Raw genomic sequence first — 16882 nt, 5'->3', positions numbered from 1 at the left:
ATGCCCATTTCCCCACCTCCTCCCAAAAGTCTGAGTCTCCATCATGACCATCCCCCAGATGGTGCACATCTCACTCATTATGTATGTATATACCCGCCCCCCTCCCCCCTCCCCCCTCCCCAATACCCTATTACTGTAGTACCTATGTGTCCACTTAGGTGCTACTCAGTTAATACCAGTTTGCTGGAGAATATATCTGGTGCTTGTTTTTCCATTCGTGGGATACTTCACTTAGTAGTATGGGTTCCAGCTCTAACCAGGAAAATATAAGATGTGCTATATCACCATTGTTTCTTAGAGCTGAATAGTACTCCATGGAATACATATACCACATTTTATTAATCCATTCTTGGATTGATGGGCACTTGGGCTGTTTCCACAGCCTTGCAATTATGAATTGTGCTGCTATAAACATTCGAGTGCAGGTGTCTTTTTTGTAGAGTGTCACTGGATCATTTGGGTAGATGCCCAGCAATGGGATTGCTGGATCAAATGGTAGATTCACTTGTATCGCTTTAAGGTATCTCCATATTGCTTTCCACAGAGGTTGAACTAGTTTGCAGTCCCACCAGCAGTGTAGGAGTGTTCCTCTCTCTCCGCAACCACGCCAGCATTTATTGTTTGGAGATTTTTTGATAAAGGCCATTCTCACTGGGGTTAAGTGATATCTCATTGTGGTTTTGATTTGCATTTCCCTGATGATTAGAGATGTTGAACATTTCTTCATATGTTTCCTGGCCATTCTTCTGTCTTCTTTAGAAAAATTTCTGTTCAAGTCCTTTGCCCACTTTTTAATGGGGTTATTTGATTTTTTCTTCCTAATTTTCGTGAGTTCTAAGTATATTCTGGTTATCAGTCCCTTATCGGATGCATAGGATGCAAAAATTTTCTCCCATTCTGTAGGTTGTCTGTTTACTTTCATGACTATTTCTTTGGCTGTGCAGAAGCTTTGTAGCTTGATCATGTCCCATTTATTTATTTTTGTTGCTGCTGTGATTGCCTTTGGGGACTTCTTCATAAACTCTTTGCCCAGGCCGATGTCTAGGAGAGTGTTTCCAACTTCTTCCTCTAGAGTTCTAATAGTTTCATATCTTAGGTTTAAGTCTGTTATCCAGCGTGAGTTGGTTTTTGTGAGAGGTGAAAGGTGTGGGTCCTGTTTTAGCCTTCTACAGGTGGCTATCCAGTTTTCCCAGCACCATTTATTGAAGAGAGATTCTTTTCCCCAGCGTATGTTTTTGTCTGCTTTGTCAAAGATGAGATGGCTATATGAGGATGGTTTTATATCAGGATTCTCACATCTGTTCCACTGGTCAATATTCCTGTTTTTGTGCCAATACCATATTGTTTTAATTACTACAGCTTTGTAGCATAGTTTGATATCTGGCATATTAATGCCTCCCATTTTGTTTTTGTTGCCTAGAATTGCTCTTGATATTCGGGGTCTTCTTTGGTTCCATACGAAGCGTAAAATTATTTTTTCTATATCTGTGAAGAATGCTGATGGGATTTTAATAGGTATTGCATTGAATCTGTAGATCAGTTTGGGTAGTATAGACATTTTGATGATATTGAGTCTGCCGATCCACGAGCATGGTATGGATTTCCATCTGTTTACATCCTCTGCTATTTCCTTCCTCAGTGTTTCATAGTTCTCCCTGTAGAGGTCTTTTACCTCTTTGGTTAAGTATATTCCTAGGTACTTTAATTTCTTTGTTGCTATTGTGAAGGGAATTGAGTCTTTGATTTGGTTTTCAATTAGATTGTTGTTGGCGTATATGAATGCCTCTAATTTCTGTGTATTGATTTTGTATCCTGAGACTTTACAAAATTCATTGATCAGTTCCAGGAGTTTCTTGGTTGAATCCTTGGGGTTTTCTAGATACAATATCATATCATCAGCAAACAGTGAAAGTTTGATCTCTTCTGCCCCTATTTGGATACCTTTGATTCCATTTTCCTGTCTGATTACTGTAGCCAAGACTTCCAGCACTATGTTGAACAGAAGTGGAGATAGTGGGCAGCCTTGTCTGGTTCCAGTTCTAAGTGGGAATGATTTCAATCTTTCCCCATTCAGTATGATGTTGGCTATGGGTCTGTCATATACGGCTTGTATCATTTTTAGGTATGTCCCTTCTATGCCTATTTTCTTAAGTGTTCGTATCATGAAAGGGTGTTGAATTTTGTCAAAAGCTTTTTCTGCATCTATTGAAAGAATCATGTGGTCCTTGTTTATGTGGTGAATTGCATTTATAGATTTACGTATGTTGAACCATCCCTGCATCCCTGGGATGAAGCCCACTTGGTCGTGGTGGATTATTTTTTTGATAAGTGTCTGGATTCGGTTAGCTAAGATTTTGTTGAAAATTTTTGCATCTATATTCATTAGGGATATTGGTCTGTAGTTTTCTTTTTTTGTTGCATCCTTTCCTGGTTTTGGTATCAGAGTAATATTCGCTTCATAAAAGGTGTCGGGGAGGTTTCCGTTCTTCTCGATGTTGTGGAATAGTTTCTGCAAGATAGGTACTAGTTCTTCTTTGTAAGTATGGTAAAATTCAGGTGTGAAGCCATCTGGACCGGGACTTTACTTTTTAGGGAGATTTTTAATTGCTGTGTCTATTTCAGCTGTTGAGATTGGTCTGTTCAGGGAATCTATTTCTTCCTGGTTGAGCCTAGGGAGGCTGTGTGTTTCTAGAAATTTGTCCATTTCCTCCACATTTTCCAGTTTGTGTGCATAAAGATTTTTGTAGTATTCATAAATTGTATCTTGTATCTCTTTGGGATCAGTTGTGATATCTCCTTTTTTATTCCTGATGGAGTTTATTAGAGATTTCTCTTTTCTGCTTTTCGTTAGCTTAGCCAATGGTGTGTCAATTTTGTTTATTTTTTCAAAGAACCAACTTTTTGTTTTATTAATCTCCTGAATAGCTTTCCTGTTTTCAATTTCGTTTAGTTCTGATTTGATCTTGTTGATTTCACTTCTTCTGCTGGGTTTGGGGTTGGTCTGTTCTTCTTTTTCCAGCTCTTTGAGTCGTTTCATTAGATTGTCTATTTGTGATCTTCTTGTCTTTTGGTTATAGGCATTTATGGAGATAAACTTTCCTCTCAGAACTGCTTTAGCTGTGTCCCAGAGGAGTTGATAACTTGTCTCTCCATTGTCGTTTTCTTCATAGAATTTTTTTATTTCCGTCTTGATTTCTTCATTTATGAAGTAATCATTTAGTAGAAGGTTGTTTGATTTCCACGTTTTTGTGTAGAAATGTGAGTTTCTGTTAGGGTTGATTTCCAGTTTTATTCCACTGTGATCTGAGAAGGTACATGGTATGATTTCTATTTTTTTAAATTTCTTGAGATTTTCTTTGTGTCCTAGGATATGGTCAATCTTAGAGAATGTCCCGTGAGCTGATGGGAAGAACGTATATTCAGTGGATTTTGGGTAGAATGTTCTGTAGATGTCTGTCAGACCCAATTGTTCTAGAGTTTTGTTTAAGTCCATTATTTCTTTATTAATTTTCTGTTTGGAGGATCTGTCTCGTGCCGTCAGTGGGGTGTTGAAATCTCCCGCAATTATGGAGTTGCTATTAATCCATTTGCTTAGCTCCAGTAAGGTTTGCTTTATGAATCTGGGTGCACCTAAGTTGGGTGCATATATATTTAAAATTGTTATCTCTTCTTGTTGGACTGTGCCCTTCACCATTATATAATGACCCTCTTTGTCTTTTACTACTTTTGTTGGTTTAAAAACTAAATCGCCTGAAATTAGAACTGCCACACCAGCCTTCTTTTGGCTTCTATTTGCTTGGAATATTGATCTCCACCCTTTTATTTTAAGTCTATATGCATCCTTGCAGGTTAGATGTGTTTCCTGAAGACAGCATATACTTGGCCTATATTTTCTTATCCATTCAGCCAGCCTATGTCTCTTGAGTGGAGAGTTTAAGCCATTCACATTTATTGAGAGAACTGATAGGTAAGGTAGATTACTGATCATTCTGTTGGGTTGGATGTTGTTGCTTTGATTTCTGTCTTGAGCCATTGTAATATCTGGCCTTTAATATCTTTGGGTTTTGGTTGTTTTTATATTCATGGGTTATTATTATGATGTTCCGTGCATAACGCTGTTTTAAGTACTTCTTGTAGGGCTGGTCTTGTCTTGGTGAATTCTCTGAGCCTTTGCTTGTCTGAGAATGTTTTTATTTCTCCTTCATATACAAAGCTTAGTTTTGCAGGGAATAATATTCTAGGCTGGGCATTGTTTTGTTTCAAAAGAGTGAGAATGGGGCCCCAGTCTCTCCTTGCTTGTAAAGTCTCATTAGAGAAGTCTGATGGTATTCGAATTGGCTTTCCCTTGTATGTTACTTGCTTCTTTTGTCTTACAGCTCTTAGAAGGGCCTCTTTAGTTGATACTTTGGTTAGTCTGATGACTGCATGTCGTGATGTCTTCCTGTTTGCGTTGAATCTCCCAGGGGTCCTCTGAGCTTCTTGAACTTGTATATCAAGATTTTGAGCAAGGCCTGGGAAATTTTCCTCTATTATATCTTCAAACAGCTTGTCCAACCCTTGAGTCTTGTCTTCTTCCCCTTCTTGTAACCCTATGACCCTCACATTAGGTTTCTTCACATAATCCCACAGCTCTTGAAGGCTTTGCTCTTTTCTCTTGTTTCTCTGCTCTATTTCTGTGACTGATTTATTTAATTGGAGGGTGTTATCTTCAAGCTCTGAGATTCTTTCTTCTGCTTCATCTACGCTGTTCTTGAGACTTTCCACTGTATTTTGTAGTTCCTTGAATTGATTCTTCATTTCCAGGAGTTCGGTTACACTTTTCTTCAATGTGTCTATTTCTTTTCTCATATCCTGGAGACTTTTTGTGGTTTCTTGGTGTTGGTTATTGAGTTGTTGTTCCAGCTGGGTGAGTGTTCTTATGTTCCACATACGAAATTCCTCTTCTGTCATATTGGTTGCCTGATTTTGGTTGGTGTCCGTTTCTAGGGGGCTGGTGCTCCTCTTTGGGGGTGTGTTTTCCGTTTGGTTCTTCATATTTCCTGAGTTCTTTCGCTGATTTTTTCCCATATCGATCAGTTGTTGTTTCTTTCCTTAGGTTATTGTTTGCGTTTCACACACCTTGTTTAGTTTCTGAGGCGTTAGGTGGTGCCTGTGGGTGAAATTGGACCGCTCCCTGTATATTGAGTCAGTGGGTGCCGTGGAAAGGCTGTGCAAGATGCCGTCCCTGTCAGTAGGTGGCGTTTGCTTGGAGGAACTGGCTATGGTGTTGATTTTGAATCCTGTTATCAGCTCTCATTCTGGGCGGAGCTGGGTTGGGTAAGCCTGCCCTCAGGCTGTCAGCAGGGGTCAATGTTCTGTTCTCTGCTTCCAGGGAAAGCTGTCAGGGCGGGGCTGGGTTGGTCCCGCTCAGCCAGAAAGTCTGGGTGTGGGGGTGGGGCTGTCTGAGACCCGCAGTCTGCAGCAGGCCTCGCTTCTTTCCACCCTCCCGAACTCCGCAGCTACTCCTGGGCCTCTGCCAGCAGGCCAGACCACAAGCCACCAGGCCTCCCCGGACTGTGATGCCGGCGGGGAGGTTCCCTGCATAGGAACTCCACCTGGGTTGGGCGCACGGCCTCCTCCTGGGAGGAAGGTTGCCCTCTAGGATGCTGATCCGCCCCTGGAGGCACACAGACCTCAGTAGGCTGTTCACGTATAACCCTTCTGTGCCCCGGCAATGCTAGCCCTCGGTGCAGGGGATCTGGTCTGCAGGTCCGACCTCTGGGTTCCAGAGTTCAAACTGTATTCCCACCAGGGAGAGGATTTCCGGTCCTAATTCACCCACAGGGAGCCCAAGCTGGGTCTATGTCTCTCAGCCTCTGAGTCGGCACCGTTTTCCTGGGAACACGGTGCCAGCAGCACCTGGGAGGGCTGGGGGGGTCCCAAACGGGAAGGTCCCGTTCCCTGGAGGTGCCTCCGGCTGGTGGCTGTATTGTCTCTCTGGGCAGCCGCGGGTAGGGTCGGCGGAGGGGAGGAGGAGGCAATATGACGCCTGCCGCGCGGCTCGGGTCTGTGCACACGGAGGTGCCCGGAGGAAGTTGGGAATCTGGTGCCACATCTGCTACAGGCTCATCGTTGGCAGGCTGCGGCAGTCTCTGGGCTGGTGTCCGCTGGTCTCTCCACCCGCTGGGGAGCCCACCAGCAGTCCCAAATGCAGGGGACGGGAAACAGCGATTCCACCTACCCTTGCCGCTGGTCTCCAGGCTGCTCCGGTGGTCTCAGCCTCCAGTTCTCCTCCGCAGCCTCCTCCCGTGGAGTCTCCCGGGGTCTCAGGTACCCCTCCTTCTGGCCCTTGTCCGCTGTATGCTCGTCTTCTTGCTTCTTTCCTCTATTTTCTGCTAGAATCTGTCTTTTCTGCAGAGACCCTCTGTCTGGCGGTGTTATTCGTCCGCCATCTTGCTCCGCCCCTCGCATTTGGCTTTTTAAGAAATTAAATTGATTTCGATATAATTTCCATGCAATGGAATGCATGGTTTCAAAATGCACATTTCAAAGAAGTTTCACAAATGCTTATACTAATGTAACCACCACTGCCTAGGTCAAAACTTAGAGCATTTCCAACTATTGAAAATTTCCCTCATGTTCATGTCAGTCAGTCCATCCCAGGATTAACAATCAGTATTCTAATATAAATCATGATAGCTTAATCTTGCCTAATCTAAAATGTCAAAAAAAGTGTTTATTACCACTGATATGTACCCTTAAAAATGGTAATGATGGTAAATTATATATGTATATTTTACTTCAAGAAAAAAATTTTATAAAAATAAAAATTAAACTTCAACAAAAAAAGAATCATACAGAATGTATGCTTTGTGTTTGTATTCTTTAAAGAAACAAAATGTTTTTTGAGATTCAACCCCTTTGTGTGTAGCAGTACTTTATTTTCATTGGTGCACAATGTTGTGTTTTATGAATATCCACTCTGCGGCAGGCAGCTCCCTGCGGGGCTGCGCCCTCCACGGGCCTCCTCACTCAGCCTTGCCCCTCCCCGGCGCCCGGCGCGCCGCTCTGCCTTCCTTGGGCGCCGACATCCACCTAATAGTTTAGGCCTGAAATACTGGGGAATAGGAAGGAAAAAAGGAAGGAGAAAACGGAAAGTTTGAAGACACTGTTTGCTTTGTTTTCTGTGTGTGTATTCTAGTCCAAAATGTAAATAGGTTAATATAGATTTCCAATAAAGCTGAAAAAATAAATTTGAAATTCATATACATATATTAGATATTTTCCCCAATAACAGTGAATTGTTCGAGTAAAGTGGAGTAATCTGTGGAGAACATTTTGAGGAAAATACACGGAGTACATATGTAATGTACCCAGTGTTTGTGTGTTTAAGAGAGAAAGATATAGAAGTCAGAGAGAAGAAAAGATATCTATAAAAACTTACTGATGTCAAAAAACATTTTTTAAATAGCATGAGCAATATGATCCTATTTGTTTAAGAAATATGGAAGGATAAACATAAAAAATGATACAGTACTTATTTCTGAGTGGTGCAAATGTGGGTGTGTCTACCTATAATTTTTGCTTATCTATAATTTTCAGACTTCTCTAACATGAGAAAGTAAAGAATAATCTGTATAAAATATTTTAAAATGGAAATATGAAGTATGACAGGAAGGATTCATTTGTAGGGAATACAGGACTGGGGAAGCAATCAGCATTCTCTCATATAAAAAACTGGCTTAAATTAGAAACCAAATGGAAGAGTCAAATACCCGAGTAGATGCCACTGAAGATCAAAATATTGAGCTAAAAAGATGGAGTTTCTAGATTCTCCCAGAATATGGTATATTAAATCAAAGAGATAAAATTTGGGAAACATGACTTAAGCACAATAGATCCAGAACCGCAACATTCACATAACAGGATTTCCAGAATAGAAAGAAGGAAATTAGGAGTAAGAATCAGGTCCCTGGATTCAAAGGGCAACTTCATAAAAAGCTGGATTATTGAACCGAAAAAATAAGTCATTTACACATGTATTCTCATAAAGTTTTGGAGCTCCCTGGATAAACAAATAAACAAAACTTCCAAGCTTCCAGAGTCCAGGAAATGTGTTATGAACAAAAGAAAAATAATTAGATTCCATCATACATCTGTCATTCAATATTCATTGCAGGAAAATAACTGAACCTAGTCTTTATATCTCTGAGTGGAGACTGGAATTATCTGAACAACAAAACTAACACTTACGTGTGAGGTTTGCAAAAGAAAGAAAAGTCCGGACAAGCAAGGAATCAGGAGTTTTCCCATCACAGAGATTTCTCTTATATAGAGTAAAGGTTTCAATTTTGAATGCAGGGGCCTGGAGGGGCAGAGGGTGTAGACGCTGCTGGGGTGCAGCCCTTGCTCGGTCTGCGGCCTGGCGGGCACTGCGCTCGATTTGCAGTGGGCGGAAGGAGGGTAGGAGAGCTGAAATGTGTCCTGCCCGCCCAGCGCTCCGTCTAATGGAATGAGGGACCTCTGAGTCACCGAGCTCTTTTTGCCGGTGGGTCCCATTCTTGCCTTTGCCCAGCTATGGCCAGGGCCGCCCTGCGTCACGCTGTTCCCTGCCCTGAGGGGGGGCGCCTGGACTGTCTCTGCCAACAGACCCCTCCCCACGCTGCCTCTGCAGGGGCCGTGTGGGGCTGGCGTGAGAGTGTTCTATGTTCTCTATACCCGAGTTCTCTTAGTCTCTGGATACAAGGATTAAATCACTCCGTCACTTCTCACATATACCTGGATTAATTCTAAATCTTCTATTAATATTTTGATATAATGATTTATTTGCCCATACAGTAATCACTTTAAAATAGAGAGAAGGACCAGGTGGAATTGTTTTGCTAGCACCTTCTCACGCATGCAGGCCTCGGCTTCACGAGGAATGCGCGTTCTGATGCCCGAGACCTGATTAAGGCTCCACTTCCATGATTTCCCAGCACTCTTCTTCCTTCTTGATAAAATTTACTGCCATTCCAATTAAAAAATAAAAATAAAAAAATTAAATAAAATTTCAAAAATCGTCTTAATGTGAGATTACCTTGGTGATGGCAAGCCCCGTGAGGCGGAGATCCTCTGTCCGGCTCCTGCCCCCGCCGGTCCGCGCCGTGCGGGGGTGTCTGCGGGCCCTCGCAGTGCGGGGGGGTGTCTGCGGGCCCGAGCAGTGCGTGTGGGTGTCTGCGGGACCCGCGCCGTGCGTGTGGGTGTCTGCGGGCCCGCGCCGTGCGTGTGGGTGTCTGCGGGACCCGCGCCGTGCGGGGGGGTGTCTGCGGGGCCCGCGCCGTGCGGGGGGTGTCTGCGGGACCCGCGCCGTGCGGGGGGGTGTCTGCGGGGCCCGCGCCGTGCGGGGGGTGTCTGCGGGCCCCGCGCCGGCCCCGGCGGGTCGTGCGGCGTTCTTTCCGCTTGTGGCGCGTTCCCACGCGTGCGTCTCGCCCTTGGCCCGGGCCGGCGGGCGTGCGGGGCCGGGGCAGGCGGGGCGGGCAAGCGGCGGCTGGAAAGACGGCACCTGGAGGAAGAGCGGCTGTGAGAAGCCGCCCTCTCGGCCGGACGGCGGGTCGCGCGCGTTTCAGAACCGCGTCGGCTTGGAAGGCGCCGCCGCGGAGGCGATGGGCGGCCCGCGAGCGCGGGCGCGGCGGGATGCAGGGTTCTGGTGCGTTGTGGGGGTGCAGGCTGGGGGTGCAGGCTGGGGGTGCAGGCTGGGGGTGCAGGCTGGGGATGCAGGCTGGGGGTGCAGGCTGGGGGTGCAGGCTGGGGGTGCAGGCTGGGGGTGCAGGTTGGGGGTGCAGGCTGGGGGTGCAGGCTGGGGGTGCAGGCTGGGGATGCAGGCTGGGGGTGCAGGCTGGGGTGAGCAGGACAGACAGGCAGGTGAGCTCGGCATCCTGGACGCCGGAATTGACCCAAATGCTCTTGATCCATCGGTGCATTTACTGTGCTGCTCTTTAAAATCGGACCACGTCTATACATATCTGCTATGAAAACAGGTAAGGCACTTCTCACTCACGCCTCTCCCCATGCTCTGGACGGAAGCGCCCGGACTACCAGAACGGCCGTTTCCCCGCGCCCGCGCCCGCGGTTTCCGACCCGGCGGCTGGGTGGGCGGCCGGCTCTCGGTGGCGCCGATCGGAGACCGGGTGGTGAGGGTCCAGACGCGGTGGATTGATCTTGCGGGGAAAACGCTATCAGCAGAGGGTGGAGGTGAGAAAATAACGAATGTTGAGTGCCTACGTGAGGCAGAAGTAGACAAAACCGGTAGATACCCGAGTGGCTTTGGGGAAACGAAAGGGCCCTGAAGGCAGGGGCCGGGTGAGAGGCAAGACGGACCGAGGGGACCTGCACGGGACAGAGCCGACCGCCCTGGCTCCTGCCATTACTGGTGCTGTTTATTTACACTTACAATAAAATTATAAGCTCACGATCAGACGCAAGCAATAAAAAAGCATAAATGTAAACGGATAATCCTCCCTTTCCGTTCAGTATTTATTTTTTCTTCTAGTGTAACATTTAATACCAGATTGTTCTCTGCCCTTCTATATTTCTTTCTTTATACAACCATGTACAAATGAAGCAGATCTTAATCTCCGATAGTAAACTAGTTCAAAAACATTTATGTTAACTTATTTTAAAATGGTATTAAATCTGTCTTTGATTCCTCAGCCAATCAGGCGGTGAGGACTGTCTTAGCTATTACTGAGCTGCCTACCCCTCTTTCCCTGAATACTGATTGTGCAAAGGGCCTTGGAGCCCAGTGCAGCCCGCAGCCTGCGGGGGTCAGCAACTCCTTGCACTTGGGGCCTTCGGCGGCCGGCCTGGGGTGCTCATCGGCCTAGGCTGTTGCCTCACCCCGCCGCTGCCTCCGGGAAGCTTGTCGGGAATATGGTTCAAGACTTTTGATACAACTCTTCAAGAAGAATCTGAAGACCTATGTGTCTCCCACCTTTAAATTTTGCAAGACCTCCACCTCTATCAGTTTCTTTCTGTCCTCACGGACAGCAGCTCACAGACATTTTTCCCACTCGTATTATGCAATTGCTCTATTTAACGTATGCATTTGACAATATAGAAAGAAAGGTCTTCTTCATACAGTTCCTACCTTAAGCCAAACAAATATGCCTGAAGATGAAATATTATAATTGGAATTGGGAGATGGAAAAACTTAGAGGAAAACTCAAGTAGCAGTTAAACCAAGTTAACACTATCAAAATGTCAAGTAATATCCTGCTCCTTAACACATACTGATATTTTCACTTAAAATATCTCCCACCATGTTCTTTCTGCAGCTTGCCTCTTTCTCCTTAACAGTATGTAATAGACAAAGTACAAAAGATTGCATTCTTTTATGATTGCAAATTTTCTATTATATAACATTTTTTAAATTAGAGACTGAGTCTCGCTTTTTCACCCAGGCTAGAGTGCAGTGGTAGGATCATAGCTCACTGCAACCCCATGCTTGGGTCAAGTGATCCTCCTGCCTCAGCCTCTAGTATTACAGGTGTAAGTCACTGCACCCAGCTCAAGCACCTAGATTTAAACATGAATTTTATTACTCTCATAAGTCAATATGAAGATAATGACTCAAAACGAAGATCAATAACCTCTGAGTATATCGTTTTGCTTAAAATAACAGTTTCCAAGAACCTATCAAAAACGTTAAGTGAAGACTTACTGTATGTGTATTTCATCATTTTTGTCATGCTATGAAATTGAAAATTGTCAATGTTCATTAAAAAGTAAATATTGGCTGGGATCGGTGGTTCACCCCTATAATTCCAGCACTTTGGGAAGCAGAGGCGGGATTATTGGTTGAGGCCAGGAATTCAAGATGGGCCTGGGCAACATAGCAAGACCCCAACTCTACAAAAGAATAAAAAAACTAGCAAGGCCTGGTGGCGCATGCCTGTAGTCCCAGCTACTCTGGAAGCTGAGGCAGGAGGATCTCTTGAGCCCAGGAGTTGGAGGTTGCAGTGAGATATGATGACCTCACAGCACTATAGTTTGGGTAACAGAAAAAAAATGAAAGAAAAAGAAATTTTATCTATCTTCTTTATATATAATTTCCTTCTTTATGTTGGAAGAGGCCAAATTCATTAGATCTTGAAGGAAAGGGTGACAGACTTTCTCAGTCATGTTACTGTGAGCCCACTTTAGTATCCTCTCAGTAAGAGGTCAAATTTTCACAGTCTAGAACGAACCCCCTGGGAGCATAGCATTTTTCAGTATCTTTCCCAAGTCAGCTCATTGACTCATGTGTGTAAAGGCAAGTTGACCTTTAGAAGCAGTTGGTTAATTATATATCCACACTTATCTTCCATTCAGGTAACCTTTGCCAAGCACAGCCGCTTCTGTGCTCAGGAATGGGCATCCCTTCCTGTTCTTTCTCAACACAGGTATTGCTTTTGTCTACTTGTTTTGAATTGGGACTTTAGTGGCTATATGCTCTGGGAGGTGAAAGGTGTTTGGTCTGGTGGCAGTTCCGGCTTCCTCAGCTTTGATCTGCTCCACTTTGCTCAGGACCAGCTGTGCCACACAGGGATTTGCTTTGCTTAGGAGAGTTGGCGGCTCCCTGGGCAGCTCTGAGAAGATACACTGTCTTTCAGGTTGCGTTCTGCTTTCCAGAAGTGCGTCGTCCCCGGCAGGGCAGGGTCTGGTAGCAAACATCAGCCGTGTTATACTTGTTAGCCAAAAAATGATGATGTAGCTGAGAATTCTAATCTAGTTCCTGCAGCCGAGGAACTGGAGTAGGACTGAGCCAGACATAAGGGAGTTCGTACCGTATGACATCAAGTCCAAAAATCAAAATAGCATGTAGTCTTAGAATTCAAGAGACTCATTATTTTCAAAGACAGGGTAGAAAGGGGTGAGGGTAAAAAGTAAAAACACTTGACTCCAGGATTAACTTTACCCAGCTGCCTTCCTCTTTTAGATAATGTCTACTTGGAAGAAGAAAAATAAGTTGGAAAAAGCTACAAGGGGAGATTCTTTAAGGAACTGACTACCGGAAGTCTCATTTTAATTTCAGAAAGACAGCCTTCCTTGAGATTCCAATAAACAGAATAAATTGGTATAGATATTGACAGATGTTTTTCAGAAAGAATTCAACATCGGCAAATTTCACCCTGCCCCTTCTCTCTCATCCCTCGGGGCCTAACTGCAGATGTGCCTGGGGAGAGAGTGCGCCACAGGCCTTGGTGTGCGTCTCAGGGTCAGCCTCAAGTCTGCTGTGATGTTTGAACTACAGATACTCTCTTCTCCCGCCAAAAGCCATGGTGCTTCATCCATCTGCACACACTGGTGCTACTGCATAACTTCAGGCATTTCAGGGCAAAAAGTGGCCAGGTCTCAGATGAATGATTTTCTTCTCCAGAACTGGGTTCTGGCCTTCACATCCTTATGGCGGGTCCAGGAGATAGAGGAGTAAGCCTGACATGCGCAGGAAGGAGATGGTTTCCCCAGCCTGAGGCCCAGTGGAAAGATGCCAGGGGAGAGAAGATAGCATCTCTCTCTGAGGATGAGACCCAAGATGGTGACCGCTGTTCCAGCAGGGGCATCCCTCACTGTGAGAGACCGCTCAAAGAGAAACGTGCCGGCTCCACGAAGAACGCTTTCTTTGGACAAGAACGGATGGAAACTATTTCTATCCCAGGTCAGTGGTGTTGATCATTTTGGGGACAGGAGAATAAGGAGAGAAACTTGGGACCTGAGATGGGATAGGCGTGGTTGGTGCATGTTTTTGATGAGGTTTTGGGGGCCCTCTGTCAGAGCCCTTCTTCCCTGGGACTTCTCTCTCCTTGAAGGTAGCATTTGCTGTGACTTTCCCCGTACTTGTGGTTTGCATGAGTGCTGTTGTGTTTTTGGCCTGGAAAGAACAACAGGAAAAGAAGAGAGTATGGAAGGCCAAAGAAGAAAAGGAAAAGGTGAAGCCAGAGGTAAATCTATGAATCAGACGTGGTGGGGGTTGTGAATTTGTGGGTGTGTTAGCATGGCTGTGTGCATGGATGGCGCCTGTTGGAACACAGAAACATGTAGAAGACCAAGTTAGAAATCTGAGACTTCCCACAAGACCCAGGGCCCAGGGTCCCTATGAGAAAAATGCTATAATAGAATCCAATGGAAAAAGAAAGTTTACTGGTATAAACATGGAGTTAGGAAAAAAATAATCATAGTAATTCTCAATTAAAGTGAATGTTTTGATCTATTTATATGGAAGTGGCATTCAGGATCTGGGATTGTAATATAGACTAGAAAATAAATTTGGGGCATTTTGCTTTTTTTTATTTTTTTGAAAATCTGTTTTGTTATTTTCTTTCCTTTTTAGAATCACTCATGAAGGAGCTTGGCAAGTTCTTCCTTTTCTTTGCCATTATATTAATAGAAGAAGCAGAGTCCTTGCTCCGTGCAGTGTGTTTGGCGTCACACAGGCTGTTTGTTACTCCTTTTCAGCCAGAAGGAAGGAATTATATGATCAGGGCGAGTTGCGCTGACATTGTGGTTGGGCCAGCCCCCTCATCTGCACCTGTTCTGATCGTCTCTTCTTGGCGAGAGAGGGATCCGTGCCCTAAATGAAGGAAGGTGGCCAAACATGTGACACCCGACACTGGACAGGTGGGACAGCAGCAGCTTATGAGTCACACAGACTCACGGCCGGGGGACGGGCTGTGCGCCATGCAGATCGCAGGGCTGCCCTTGGGCGCGGAGCAAACCGGCAAGGACACAGGAGGCTTCCCCGTGACAAGAGGATGAGGGGCCCCTGTCTTCTGCGGAAAACGTGGTTGGCTTGAGTGACGTTCCAGGCTGGCAGGGAGATGAGGCCCTGGTCGAGGACGGCGTGGGAATCAGCTGGCTTGCCTGGGGGGAATTAGCTGGGTGGGGAGTTTCCCTGCTTGGTGGGAGCATATCTGGTGAGAACAGGGGAACCCACAGGGAGGCATTTGGAGCCTGGTGAGGCACCAGGACATCAAGGCAGCACATGGATTTTAGGCTTAACAACACCCCCCACAGTTCAAGCCTATTGTCTCCTTCTCCCAAAAGGACCAGCCCCTCAGATTGGTGGAATGTGAAAACTGGGGTAGGAAGAACAGGAGATGTAAAAGAAAACCAATGCACCATTAACAGATGTCGAGCAAAGAAATAGAGCACTGTCATAAACCTTCAGACTCATAGAGTCACACTCATTTTATATTCTGAAGTGAAGATCTTATTAATGAGAGAATCTAATTCCTTTGTTTTATTTCAGACTGGAGAAATGCAAAGTTATATGCTGATGAGTAACTCCAATTTGTCTTACGGCTTCAGTTGCCCCAGGACTTCATGAGGCATTATCTGGGCATTTTCCAGAGAGGTGCCATTTTCTGGAGGTTTTATAATATTTTGAATCTGGGAGCCCAGAAAGACACAGGGAGCAGGGGGTGGGGAGTATTTCACTAGTTCATGAGACATGTTCTTGGCATATTTTTCCATGTGATTATTTTCTTCTTCTTGTTTTTAGACTGGACAAAGGAGCAGTTTGAAGCAGGTGAGTGATCTTATTGTTTTGCCTCACATAACCTCTTCTCTACAGTTGAGAAACTCCTGCATTTGTGCATGCAACAGTGCAGCATGAGACGGAGAAGAGCTTCGTGTAGCTCATTGAAGTAGAAAATAGTTCCTGACCATTTTAGAGTCTTTCCAGAATTGTGGGTTGTCAATTTCTAGTGATGTTACTTTACTCTGAATATCCCTGCACCTACTAACATTTCCTTATTAATTGAATCCTCCAAAAAATTAAATATATTATAATTCTCATATGCAAATCCTAGTGAGAAAACTGCAATTATTGAGGGAGTTTGATTTGACAGGAAGCAGATTAATTACTACTATTAATAGTATTGGTACTATTGCTACTGTTACTGCTGGTATTAGTGTTACCATAACTATTGGAAGCTTAAATTAACCAAGTAGACAAGACATAGTATTCGATTCTCTACACGCTGTCTCCTTCATTTTTCGCCATAGCCTGCGCTGAGCATCGTGATTGTGTGCCTCACCATGAGAGCTGAGTGTGCCCGAGCATCGTGACTGTGTGCCTCACCATGAGAGCTGAGTGTGCCCGAGCATCGTGACTGTGTGCCTCACCATGAGAGCTGAGTGTGCCCGAGAGAAGCAAAGCAACTTCACCAAGGTCACAGCTACCAAGGACAGAGCGACCTTCAAGATTCAGAGCTCTCTGACCGCAGAGACCAGGCTTTCCATGGGCAGAAATATAATAAGGTGTATGAGAAGTGGGTGACTCAGCTATTGCATGAGCCCACAGAAAATGATGCTGAAAAGGCTCAAACGAAAGTGGGCCCTCCATGAGTGGAGAATTGACAGGACGCAATTATTGAGAGTGAGCAGTAAAGTAACAGGCATGTGAAGGAGAACAGAGAGACTTCATCCTGAAATACATGACCCTGGGGATTTTCAGGGGTGACAGCCATGATGGCTAGATAGTCTCAGCCTATCGGGAACCGATGGTCACCTGGGGTCCTACCCACCCCTGGGATCCTATGATTTACACATCATGTGCCTTCTAGGATAGAATGTAAGTTGCTTTACCTACTCTTCCATTTTCCTCTCTCTTATTTTCTTCCATTCTGCTTTTCCAGTGGTTGCATCTTTCCTAAGGCCTAGCCGTCTCCATTGTGGACCGGCCTCTTTTTTCTCCCACACCTGCAGTGGCTGCTTCTCCGGATCCAGACACGGCTCATCCCAAGCTCATCGTACTGAGAGTAGAAGACATGCTTCTTCAACAGGGAACGTCCCTCGGAACTGTGATGCCCAACCCGCCAAGGACCAGGAGAATCTGGAACCTTCCTCAGCGTTCTGGGTCAGAATTGCTCTACCACAGGGA

Source organism: Microcebus murinus, chromosome 5 (genome assembly GCF_040939455.1).
Source record: "Microcebus murinus isolate Inina chromosome 5, M.murinus_Inina_mat1.0, whole genome shotgun sequence".
In the NCBI taxonomy this organism is placed as follows: Eukaryota; Metazoa; Chordata; class Mammalia; order Primates; family Cheirogaleidae; genus Microcebus; species Microcebus murinus.
The sequence above is the reverse complement of the archived record's forward strand: the minus strand, read 5'-3'. Positions refer to the sequence as shown.